Here is a 12,738-nt window from a genome sequence, read left to right as displayed (position 1 = left end):
TCTCCCTCCTAAGGGCTGCAGGCTGTTAGGGCTGGCCTCCATCCTCCGTGCAGTGTACAGGTTATTTGGGATGATCGTCTTGGTAGTGGGCCTCTCCTGCCTGCTGGGTCAGGCTTGGTGGATAAAGAGACTGATTCAACGCTGTAAGAGTATTGTGGGCTGACATATGGTGAGTGAGGCATTTGATGGGTGTCATTCTGGTCTGTGGGACTTATTGCCATAGGTTGGTCAGTGCTGTCTGGTGGTGAAGTGAAGCCATCCTTTGATGGCTTCATCCATTGCAGACATGAATTCTGTATCTTTTCTGGTGCTGACCCTCTTCATACCCTGCAGCACGTTCCAGAAGTGGAAACAGTAAAACATCTGCCTCTCTGTCACCACCTTTTTCTCTGCAATCATCTGAAAAGACTATATGACATGAGCCTCTTCATCAGAGCTGAGCTGAGGCATGGAGACCTGTGAGGTCACCGTATTGTGCCCATCTTCCTGTCATTACTGGGCAGGACTTTCTCATCTCCCTTGTCATCTTCCATATCATCTTAAGTTTTCAGTGAGCCATTATTCCATCCTGCTGGCAAACACCCCCAGGAACGGGGGACATGGAGTTAAAAGAGTCGGTGCATGGACAGCAAGACCTTCCAGATGGGTGAGCACAATGCAGCTCTCTGAACAGCATGATTTCCCAAAGGCGCTTAAGGACAACTTACCTGATTCTCCTCTTAGATGATTCTAGATAGGAAATTTCATGCCAATTTTAATACAACTGGATAGTAAAACTAACACCAGGCACCTATTTTACTATCCAGTTGTATTAAAATTGGCATGAAATTTCCTATCTAGACTTTCAAGCCTCCAGCTGTAAGCCTTATTCAGCAATCATTGATTTCATCACCAAAAAAGATAAAACCAGGAAATCAACTAACGGGGAGGGGAGATGGGCGAGATGGTGCCTAGTGAGTGATATTTTCCCCTGATGTCTCCAGGGCATCCAGATCCCATGGCAGGGTCCTGCTCCCTTCCTTCTCTCCCTGCCCACAGAGATGCTCTCCTTTCCTTCTCCCTCTGCTTGAGGAGCTAGCCTGAGCACCACATTGAACTCCACCAGACCTCAAGAAAGAAATCAAGAATGGCAACTGAAATTTGTCATGCTTGAGGCAGCAGCTCCTGGAAGACCTATGAGTTTTGCTCAAGAAACTTTTGGGAACCAATAAAAATAAACTATAGTGGTGATTTTTTATTTTTTTATTTTTATTTTTATTTTTATTTTTTGAGCAGGAAAACATTGCCAGGAAACTTGAATGTTACTCTTCAAGTATGGTATGTAGGGGGTGTGTACAATAGGCGGCAAGACAGTGGGTACATTTATCTATGGACCACAGAGAATCCTCTTGATATATGATGTTACAAATTAGCAAAGGTTGGAGAATTTAAAAGATCAGCATATTGCACTGAAGAAAGGGAGGGAAGAGTCAGAAACTTTGCTACTGGTTGCCTTGGTGAGCAATAAAATTGATTTGGAGCATATGGAAACAGTAAAACCTGAAAAACCACTTATGGTTTTGCCAGGAAAATGGTTTTAGTAGCCAATTTATCTCAGCCAAGACAGGAGACTGTATCTTCCTGTATTTTCAGAAAGTTGCTAATGAAATCCTTGGAATCAAATTAAACAAAGCAGAAAAATAGAAAAGTCACAGAGGGTGGTGAAAGCAGATATTAGAAACTACAACCAGGCCCCTAGAACTGTTACTCTTCCTACAAGTTCTGTGTCTGCATCTGTGAATGCATTTTTTTTTAATTGATAGTTCTGGCTGCATCTCACCTCTGTGTGGGCCTCAGTTGCATTTTTTTTTTTTTTTTGTATTGATAGTTCTGGCTGCACCTCACCTCTGCGTGGGCCTGAGCATGTTTGGAAACTTGTTTTACAGGCGACCATCCCTGTAGTTCAGTTAACACTTCCCTTTAGCTCACTTCATCATCAAGTGTTGCCTCCCAGGCCAAAGGCATCTCCCTGGACTGGTAAGAATTCAATTTGTGGATCATACCCTTTGAGTTCAAAATGGAAAGCCCATTCTCTGGAATTAGGCTGCTTCATCCAAAAAGAATGCTGGCTCCCTTTTTATCCTCCCCTTTTCTCCTTCATGTAAATACACAAAATATTGAATGACTGCATGAAAGATGAAACGTGTCCGAGTCTTCATCAGCAGCCAGGATTTTGCTACGGCAGCTTCCTCTTCCCACTTGAACTCATACATGGCAAGTCATACTTCAGAATGCAAGCATTTAAACACAGAATATATTTTACCTACAGGTCTTTTGCTATTTTCAGTTAAAATATATAAACCTGTGTCTAACTGAAAATGCTTGAAATAAAGCTGTAATCAAATTTCTGTGATTTTTTTTTAAAAAGAGCCTAAATTGTTTACATTGTAGCTTGTAAAAATAGTATCTGCTATTGTATTTTTACTATTGTATGATGGTCACTATGTACTGTGTAACACTCAGGTTAAACGGCTTTATGAATTTTGATAAATGTTCACCCGTAGCTCCACATGTAATTTATCTTGCAAACTGTGTAAGAATACTCCTAGAGTAAGTTATGACAGATTGTTGGATCATTGCGGATCAAACCATACCTGATGTTCAGATATGTTTTCTTCCACAAATAAATTTATTTAAATGACTTTTTAAAAGTGACATAAACTAACTGGGTACACTGTAATAATGTATCTGCCTGAAAACTGATGTTTCTGCTGCTTTTCCCTTAACCTATTCTTCATGGTTACATGTTAGTCATATACAGTATATGCCCTTGTTCATCTGTAATTCAAGTGTATTCCTTTCTCTGGGCTAACATAGTTATTATTTTCTTGCTATTTGTTTTCAGAAAAAAAAATTTATTTCCTTACAATGAACTGAGCATGTTTATTTATTTTAGTAAGTTGTCCCTGTATAATTTTATTGTGCTACCTTTTTTTTACTATCCATGTCTTCAGAAAATATTATTTATGTAAGAAAGATGCTCATAATACTGATGTATCATTATATTAATCTTATTTGTAATCCAATCACTTTCTTCTATCATTTCTTAAAAATGACTACACTAGAATTTTGTCACAAGTAAAGTTTAGTAGATCACCATCTTCTCACTATTACTTTGTAACTGGGGGATTCTGAAATAACAATATTATTGTAGCTTCTATTATTTTTCTGTTAATCAAAGATACATTTAATTAATTAGAATTTTTTCCTTTTCGTACTCAAGTTCTGCCACTCTTCTATTTTGCACTAGAAAGTTCTTAAAGAAAGCTGTTGACTGGATATAGTAAATAATTTAAAAATCAATGTTCAATATACAAAGTTTGTCTTAATATAAAAATCACCCAATTAAAAGTGGGCTAAAGATGGGAATGGGCATTTTACAGGAATAAATAAATCACAAATTACCCATAAACTTTTTTTTTTTTTTTTTTGAGACAGAGTCTCACTCTGTCACCCAGGCTGGAGTGCAGTGGCACGAGCTCGGCTCACTGCAACCTGTGCCTCCCAGGTTCAGACAATTCTCATGCCTCAGGCTCTCGAGTAGCTGGGACTACAGGCACACACCACGACACCCGGCTAATTTTTGTTTTTGTTTTTGCTTTTAGTAGAGACAGGGGTTCACCATGTCGGCCAGGCTGGTCTCGAACTGACCTCAAGTGATCCGCTGGCCTTGGCCTCCCAAAGTGCTAGGATTACAGGCGTGAGCCACCAGACCTGGCCGACCTATAAACTCTTTTTTTTATTATTATTATTCCTTGAAACTGCTCGTATTGCAGGTTTTTCATGGATGAAATATGGAATTGAGGAGATTCTTTTTTTCTACAAAATTATTGTGTAAACTTGCTCAGTTTTCTGTCTTATTGCTAATAAACCTTACAGGCACACAGTTTGTAAAATAAACCCCTTAAGGGCTGAATGCGTACAGCATGCTGCAAGGTACAAGAAATAAGGTAAAAACGAGCATATAAACCTACATCTGGACCAACACGGTACTGAATGCTGGAGTCTGAGCAAAGAGTGATGAAAACAGTGAAGCTGGAAAAAAATGCTACTAATAATAATTTCTGAAAAGTCTATTAATGGAAACTTTTTCAAAACAGCCCAGGACACCAGAAAGACAATGTTCTGTATGGAAACACCATAGGAAGCTACAGTTTTGCATTCATAAGGTACTGTGGCTCCTGTCTTATGGGACAGTAAAAGCTTACCACAATCTAGAGGTAGTTTTTACTCTAAGAAGGATGATTGTATTACTAGACTGTGCCATATAACATTATGCATGTGGTTCCCATACTAAATGTAGCCCAATGAGTCTGCTGCAACTTCGAAGAATCCGAACAAAAGCATAACCAAAGTTCAGGAATGAAAGCAAGGTAAGACTGGCCAGTTTAGCACGCAAGGCCAACATACAACCCTGAATGGAACCAAATCTCAACTGAAAGGAAAAGAAACATTTTCTGAGTTAGGAGACATTTGTGGAGATGCTCAGTACTGGAGAAGAGAAAACAAACAAACAAGCCAGAGAAAAAAAGATAAAAACACAAGTTACATTTGCATTTTGTCATTTTACAACTATCTGTTTCTAAAGTACTGTCTTCCAGCTATTTTAGTTGATCATCTAATAAAAGTATCTTATGCTTTAAGATTACAATGACGTTCTGGCCTAGACTACCCCCTCCAACAGCCCCCAAAAGTAAAGCTAATAAAACATGCTTTTGCTGAGATCTTCCTCATTCTACCATAAGGGCACCATCTCCCAACTGGTAGCAGATGCTTCTCATGATATTTTTTGTCACTTGCCAACAAGGCAGAAAATACCCTGCTGAACGAAATCACTGGGAACATTCCAAGTTCAAAATAAAATGTTTAACTTATATATAATACAAGTTATGTACAAGATCAGGAGCGGGGAAAAACCTGAAAAAATCCTGGAACACACATACGTATTTACGTGTGGGGAGAGAACACTTCAAATATCTACATGTTCTGCGCCATTAACTCAAATGTAGCTAAATGGCCACACCAAATTGCATGTGAATGTTAGAACCTCTTGGATAACCACTATAAATGCTTTTTTTTAAAAAAAAAAAAAAAAGGAAAACGCAGAAATAACTACCAACAGTGTCTGGGAAGAGAGACTAAGTTAACATATGTCACATGTATTGCAGGCAAGGCAGAGGCAGTTTTTTAAAGCTTTTGCACAGACTTCACATAATCTTAAAAAAAATATATGTAGGCCTTCACAAGATTTGACTTGCTGAAATCCAAACAATTTTGACTCACGAAAAGTCATAAGACTTCAGCTGGGGGAAAAAAAAGCTCCAGCCTTAGACCAAAAAAAACCTGGAAGAGCATGATAATTAGATTAAACAAGCATGGCCAGGCTTGGAAACTGAATGTATTTTAAAGCAAAAGCTCAAAGGTGAGTCAGGAAGAGAACAACCTATTTGGTAACAAGGTGTACTATAATACCATGATATAAAAAAGGGTATGGTAAAAATATACCTTTTACTAAAGCTTATGCAATATACAAGTTCACTGGTCCATAAAAACTATGTTAGATTTGTGTTTTCTAGTTTGTTCAACTTGTATTCCAGCCACATTATTTACTTCTTGCCCACTTAAACAAAACCAAACAAAAACCAACCAACCAACAAAACTGCTGAAAAAATATTAATTTCCAATAGTTTGTACATTTTGATATTTTTTTTTGGTTTTACTGTGGCTTCTGCATTTCAAATCAGCACTTGCAGTTAGATAGTGGGGTTTTAGAATAGTATCGCCTGGTACCTGTGGTTTTGTGTAGTAAACCACAAAAGCCTGTTCATTTTTTTCTCCTTTTTTGTCAACTTTTTGCTGCACTGAAGTCCTAGCAAAAAGATGGTAGAATACCACTGTTGCCATAGATGATGTGACACTGGTTGGTAGAATACCACTGTTGCCATAGATGATGTGACACTGGTTGAATTTGTGCTGGCGTTTGTGCAGCTTCCCTCGCTGTGTGTTTCATTCACTGGGGAACCTGGCTTTAACTGGCTCGAAGGATTGCTCCTACCGCACTGCAATGTGGCCGCGACCCTGCTTCTGGTGTGCATGTAAAGGTAAGCCTGGTGGAATATATGATTCCATCATTTCGGACCAAAGTTACTGAAACCTGGACTGGTTGCCAGACCTATCTCCAACCTTCTTGGAATGCAGAAACATCTGGGACGACAGCGACCATACTCTCTCCACACCTGTACATAGTTTCAGCTTCGACATCCCCACACCACATCGTAAATTTGGAGTGAAATTCTGTCCTGTAAGTTCAAGCATTGCTACATCCCCACCACCATTCAACTGAAAGCTCTCTACAGCAGGCGCAGGCATGACCAGGGCAAGGACAGGGCCCATTCTCTCGTAAAATGTGTACTCTGCCTTACGTGTGCTAATGATTGTCCAGGAAGCACCATCATTTATGATCTCTTTATTTTGTTCTTTTGGGCATGGAGTGGCCTGAAATTGAATTACTCTTTCTTGAGAAAGGCACAAGTACATTCTTTCTGTATCCTTAAGGTGAAATGCACATTTATGGAGTTGTTACACAGGATCATCTGCATCCAACAATGTGGTCTGTTTATCAACTTTCCTAATTATCAACCTTGTGAATGCCATGCCAGTAACTAAGCACACAAGTTTGACTGTTTGTCCATAATGAATGTAGCCATCTCAGACTGTAAATTCTTCTCCTTCTGATTCATCATCATCCAAGAGATTAATGTAAAATGCTCCCCATTGCTGTGAACTGGCATGAAAATTACCTCCTTCTACATGCAAATATCTGGTACTAACTGTCTGGGATTGTAGTCGATTACACAGAGCCACCTTTGTTCCTGAGGCAATGCATAAGTCAGCGTTTTTCAATGAGTGCTTCTTTTTGGAAAGTTTGGAGATGACTTTTATCCGCTTGCTGAGGAACACACCAATGTCATCACTGTTGCCATAGAACATCTTGACAGACAACATGAAGGGCTTTTGCTTGTCTGAATCAGATATGTACAATGTTTTGGCTGTGCAACAGTTCTTTCTTTCCAAGTTTAGCTGCTGCATTTCTTGGTCACTATTTCCTATCCCAATAAATGCACACGGTTAAGACTCTTGTTCAGAACAAGCATCGTGTTTCATATGTTCTTTTATTTTCTTCCATCCACTGCCCATAAGATATACACAAGGGGAAGGGCAAAAAAAACCTTTTTTCATTTCCATATGACTTCTGAGCAACTTTTGCATGAAGGATAAGTACTATTTGATCCCCTCACTCTTTCAAATAATTTCACATAGCTTTCCTAGTAAGTCATTTAGGTGGAGGCTGCTCACCGAATTTCCTTTTAATCCATGCCATGGTACCTCAAGAACACGTTACGGTAAGTCACAGCTTGGAACACTTCGATGCATCTCAAAACACCTCAGGCAGTGTATCTGTAGCATACTCCTTTGGTTTTGAGATCATAATTGTTCCAAATAACTATAATGCTTCCATTTGAATGATAGTCTCATAATTTCAATGACGTTCTGCAGGCTGTACAGGAAGCATGGCAGCATCTGCTTCTGGGGAGGCTTCAGGGAGCTTTTACTCATGGCAGACAGCAAAGCAGGAGCAAGCAACTTACGTCCCCATAAACTCTTAAATGATTAGTAATCACAGACCATGATAAAATACTAATTTTTATGTACTGGAACAACTGAAATTAAGAAGCCTGATAAGAGAAAGAAAATCCGACGTTACATGCCTCTGAATATGATTCAATAGGAAGTACACTGCACCACCTTTGAAGTATTCTTGCCAAAAAAAATAAAATAAAACTGAAAGAACTTAAATCTAATCAACCTCTTCTTCTATCAGTTTAATTGAAATACACGTTAAAGTATACCATAAGGGTGCACTAAGCCAAACACAAAATGTGGGTAATTCTACAGGCAAATGACCTAGTTTTTTTTGCAAATACATGGAGTCGAGTGGGAAGAAGATATTGTGATAGATTTAAACTGTAAGAGTTAAAGAAAGAGGAAGGAAACGTGAAAACTGGCCTAACAGTCAAAGACAGGTTTATTTTGGAGAATAAACCTGAGAGGGGCTTCTGGATGATTTCAGTCAGGAACACTCTCTCTTATAGAGTAAGAGTATTTATTGGTGAAAGAGCTTATCACAGGCTTGGAATGTTTCTGTGTGGGGGAGAAGTTTATGGCAGGGTTGGAATATCTGTGGTCAGAGGGGAGGTTATCTTGGGGCTGACATCTCTCTAGCTGGAGGGGAGGTTATCTGGGGACCGGTGTGTCTCTGGTCAGGGCGGTGTTTATCCTATGGTTGGAACGTTTCTGGTCAGAGATGTCATTTGTGGTTTACGGTCATGCTGACCTTAGCCATTAGGCTGATGCCCTTTGGATTTAGGTGGTTTTTGATCAAGGGGAACTTTAGAATGGTGGTGTTTGTCCATGATGGCGATGCTCCTGCTCTGTCAAAAACCTCTATCAACAGAATGCAGTGTGTGTAGACTTGTTTGGATTTTGATTGAAAAACAGATCTGTGAGAAAATCATGAAAATTTGAATACCAAACATTAGACGATATTAAGGAATTACTGTTAATTTATTTAGTTGTGTTAATGGTACTACTATTATGCATTTTAAAAGTCCTTTCCCTTAAAGATACATAGCTATGTATTTAAAAATGATATAATATGATGTCTGGGTTTGTTCTAAAATTCTGCATGAGTGTGTGTTTGTGGGAGGGATATATGTGAAATTTTAAGACTACTCCATATATTTATAATTATTGAAGTAGAGTGTAAGGAATACATTGGGTTTTACTACTTTTGTCTCAACTTCTGTGTATGTTTGAAAATTTTCATAGTAAGTGTAAATAAAAATCTAATAAAAATCATAGTTTTAAAAATTAGGATGATAAATCATAAATAACAAGATCTAATAAAATATTGTATAGTGTCATAGTGTAAAAGTGTTTTATGAAGACACATATTGATAATTATATTTTGAAACTCCATAAATTGAAAAGCTCAACAATGATACTGTAACTTCCTGATGGGTTCTTCCTGTCTGCTGCACACAAAAAAATGAATTCACAGAGACCAGGGCATTGCAGTAAAGGAAGAGTTTAATTGATGCAAAGCCAGCCACACCACGCAGGAGACGGAGTTATTAAATCAAACTCATCGAAAGCTTGTAGGTTAGGGTTCTTTCAAAGGTAATTTGGGGGAAGGGATGGGGGTGGCTAGGCAATGGATGCTTCTGCTGATTGTTTGGGGGACGCAATCACAGCATGGGAAAGGATCCTGCTCTGTGCTGAATCGCTTCTGCTTCTGCATGGGGCCACATTAGCAGTTGGTGGGTTCAGAAGGTGCCAGAATTGGTGCCAAACATGCAAAATATCTGAAAGGCTCTCTCAAAAGGCCAATCTTGGGTTCTACAGTAGTGATGTTATCTGCAGGAGTAATTGGAAAAGATGCATATCTCGTGGCCTCTGGAATAATGGCTGGCAGTCTTTTATGTCTATACCTTTGCTGAATTCAGGCTCCTCTTCTCCTAGCCTGGTGGTCTCTCATTAGTTTCATAAAGGTGGTTGAGTTTTGGAGGACTATTATCATTTAAACTGTAAACTACATGTCTCCCAAAGCTAGCCCATCCTAAGCCCAGTAATAATTAAGGCAACATGAAGGTAAAATGTAAGAGGGAGGTTGGCTAGATTAGATCTTCCCCACTGCCATAATTTTCTCACTGTTATAATTATTGCAAACGCAGTTTCAATATGAGTTGTTTTTCAATTCAACCTCTGACTTTCTAATTAAAAACCATTAGTTAAATACATGTGCATCTTCTTCCTATTCTACCAACATCCTATTGAAATGACCATGTGATGGACAAAAGAAAAGATATATGTCCACGCTGAGAACAGGATGAAAAACCTTCAGCTGACCAGAGGGCAGGAGGAGATGGGAACACACTGGGATGTGTAGCCTGAACGATGCAAAGAACAGAGTTGAGGATGAGATGGAAACCCCTCACAGAAGAAAGACTACAAACTTGGAATCACAGGCATGCATCACAAGCAACTGCAGTGCTGCTAAAGGACTGTTTATGGATCAGCTGGGCCAGTCAGCATCCCTTCCTCCCATCCTGTAACTCCTGGCAGTTGCTGGCAGCAGTTATTTAAAAGAGACCAGCCAAGCTGGTTCCTGAGTGAGTCCAACCACAGTCAGCCCAGGGCCAGCCTCGTGGCTCCCAGTCTACGGGACTGAGGGTCACTTTCATTAATGATATTTCCCAGGAAACAATAATTGCTTTTAGTAAACTACAGGAGCATAAGTAGAAACGATATTGTAGTAAATGTCTCATATCATTACTTCTGCCAGAAATACCTCTACCTTTGCATTTTCAAAAGATACTTGTTGCATCCTTTACTGAACTATATTTTTATAATCTCAATTCCTTCAAAAACCTAACTTTATCTATTTATTTATTTATTTATTTTATTTGAGACAGAGTCTTGCTCTGTCACCCAGGCTGCAGTGCAATGGTGCCATCTCTGCTCACTGCAACCTCCGCCTCCCAGGTTCAAACGCTTCTCCTGCCTCAGCCTCTCGAGTAGCTGGGATTACAGGCGCCCGCCACCACACCCGGCTAATTTTGGCCAACATAATTTCACTATGTTGGCCAGGCTGTCTCGAACTCCTGACCTCAAGTGATCCACCAGCCTGGGCCTCCCACAGTGCTGGGATTACAGGTGTGAGCCACCTCGCCCAACCCAAAAACCTAACTTTATCTCCCTAGCCACTCTACTGATCATTTTGTTTAGTGCTCTTTTACACCACAACATATACATATAAGGAAAACTGGCCTCTTTTACACATTTCATTTTCATCCTGTTTTCCTCTAAAAAGTATTAAGGCAACTTCCAAAATATATTCTACATAATGAGATTAATAAGCAAGCAAAGTAACTAAATCAGTAAGAAAATCTAGCTTGGATTGGTATGGGTTAAAAAATACACAAAATATAACATGATATTTGGTCTAATATAGGTTCCCATGCCCCCCTTCTCCCGGCACCCCACAAGGGGACAGGGATGTCCGGGTCCGCAGCCATGGCTGGGCAGCTGCCCTTGCGCCCGGGAGTGCAGGGCTCCCTGCCCACCAGCTCAGGAGCGGGCAGGGCTCCTGCCTGTTCCCCACTCCCGCCGGCTCCAGAAGCGCGGCCCTGCGCTGCCTCCCCTGCTGCAGCCGGCATCTTGGCAGAGGCATGTCCAGATGGGCCGCTGCTGCCATCAGCACCACCCAAGCCGGTAATGTGGCTCAGGCAGTTGTGCGATCCCACCCAGGAACAGAAGGCAGCAAGAAAACCTCTCTTTGATCCCCCTGTGATTCCATCTCCAACCTGACCAATAACCACTCCCCACTTCCTGAGCCCCTGCCATATTATCCTTAAAAACTCTGATCCCCAAATGCTCGCGGAGACTGATTTGAGCAATAATAAAACTCCGGTCTCCCTCCCAGCTGGCTCTGCAAGAATTACTCTTTCTCTATTGCAATGCCTCTGTCTTGATAAATCAGCTCTGTCCAGGCAGTGGGCAAGGGGAACTTGTTGGGCGATTATATATATGTATATATGCACTCACACACACAAATGTATGTAATATTTGCAACTGGAAGTAGAACAGGACCTCCTAATCCAGAGACCAGCTCCTGCAGCGTCAGGAGTCAGCAGCTCCCTGCCAGGTGGAGCTTCAGTTGTGGTCATACCATTGACAGCTCTCGCAGCTGCACACCAGTCCCCACCTCTGATTCAGCCATTCCACAGATACTTATTCAGATGTTCCAGGAACTATTCTAAGGGCATCAAGTGCTGTTCTTGTCACAAGCAAATAAAGTCCCAAAGGGAAGGTTTTCTCTTCTGGTGGTGCCTGCCCCACCTCCAAGCCTGGTACCTTTCAAAATTTAGGATATTTCCGACAGGCGTTGCTGTTTTTCAGCTTTGTCCTGGCATAATTTTATCTCCCAAGAGCCTTCATGTTCTTCCTTCATTGATCCTACATGTGCTGTAGCTAACAGGAATTCCTTAGAGCTCGCAGCCTTTGGATAGTGTGGTTTCACAGCTGTCAACACTGACGTGTTTATCTCTACTTTGAGCTTGCTGTAGTTTTCATTAGGATTGTGTGAAATGCACAGGATGATGTAGGCTAGAATGATAGGTTCGATTAGCTATGTTCCTTGATGATTTCACCGTAAGTTATATTTAAATAACCTAACTATTCATATTTATGCTTCTATGATAAGAGATTTTAGTACTTTTGAATCAAACCATTTAAAGAGTATTTTTTTGAATGAAACATTTACTTAAAATGATTACATAACATTCCCCTTGCATGTCACCTTTTAGGCAAAATTAACAACATATTCCTAAAACCCAGCTTACTAAATTGCTTCCCTTGATGGCTTTTTTTTTTAAACCCAGGAAGAATTTCTAATTGGAAGCTTTAATTGTAGTGAGCTATGTACTAGCCAAGGAAGGCAATAAATTGAAAATATGCTGTTTAATTTTGTTGTTGTTTGTTTGGCTGGAGAACACTATAGTTTTATTTCTATTCATAAACCAGTGCTTCCCAACCAGGGCTGTTTTTGCCTCCAGGGAACAAAATGTCTGGAGACAT

The 12,738-nt window shown here is 40.2% G+C and overlaps 2 pseudogenes; one reads left to right on the top strand and one right to left on the bottom strand.

Annotated features, from left to right (window-relative positions):
* Nucleotides 1-599: 599 nt before the first annotated feature.
* LOC117099450 lies at nucleotides 600-1,799 on the top strand (annotated as a pseudogene).
* Nucleotides 1,800-4,312: 2,513 nt separating this feature from the next.
* Nucleotides 4,313-7,478, bottom strand: LOC117099449 (annotated as a pseudogene).
* Between the last annotated feature and the right edge of the window lie 5,260 nt (nucleotides 7,479-12,738).

Source organism: Trachypithecus francoisi, unplaced genomic scaffold (genome assembly GCF_009764315.1).
Source record: "Trachypithecus francoisi isolate TF-2019V2 unplaced genomic scaffold, Tfra_2.0 Lachesis_group16, whole genome shotgun sequence".
NCBI lineage: Eukaryota > Metazoa > Chordata > Mammalia > Primates > Cercopithecidae > Trachypithecus > Trachypithecus francoisi.
The sequence above is the reverse complement of the archived record's forward strand: the minus strand, read 5'-3'. Positions and strand labels throughout refer to the sequence as shown.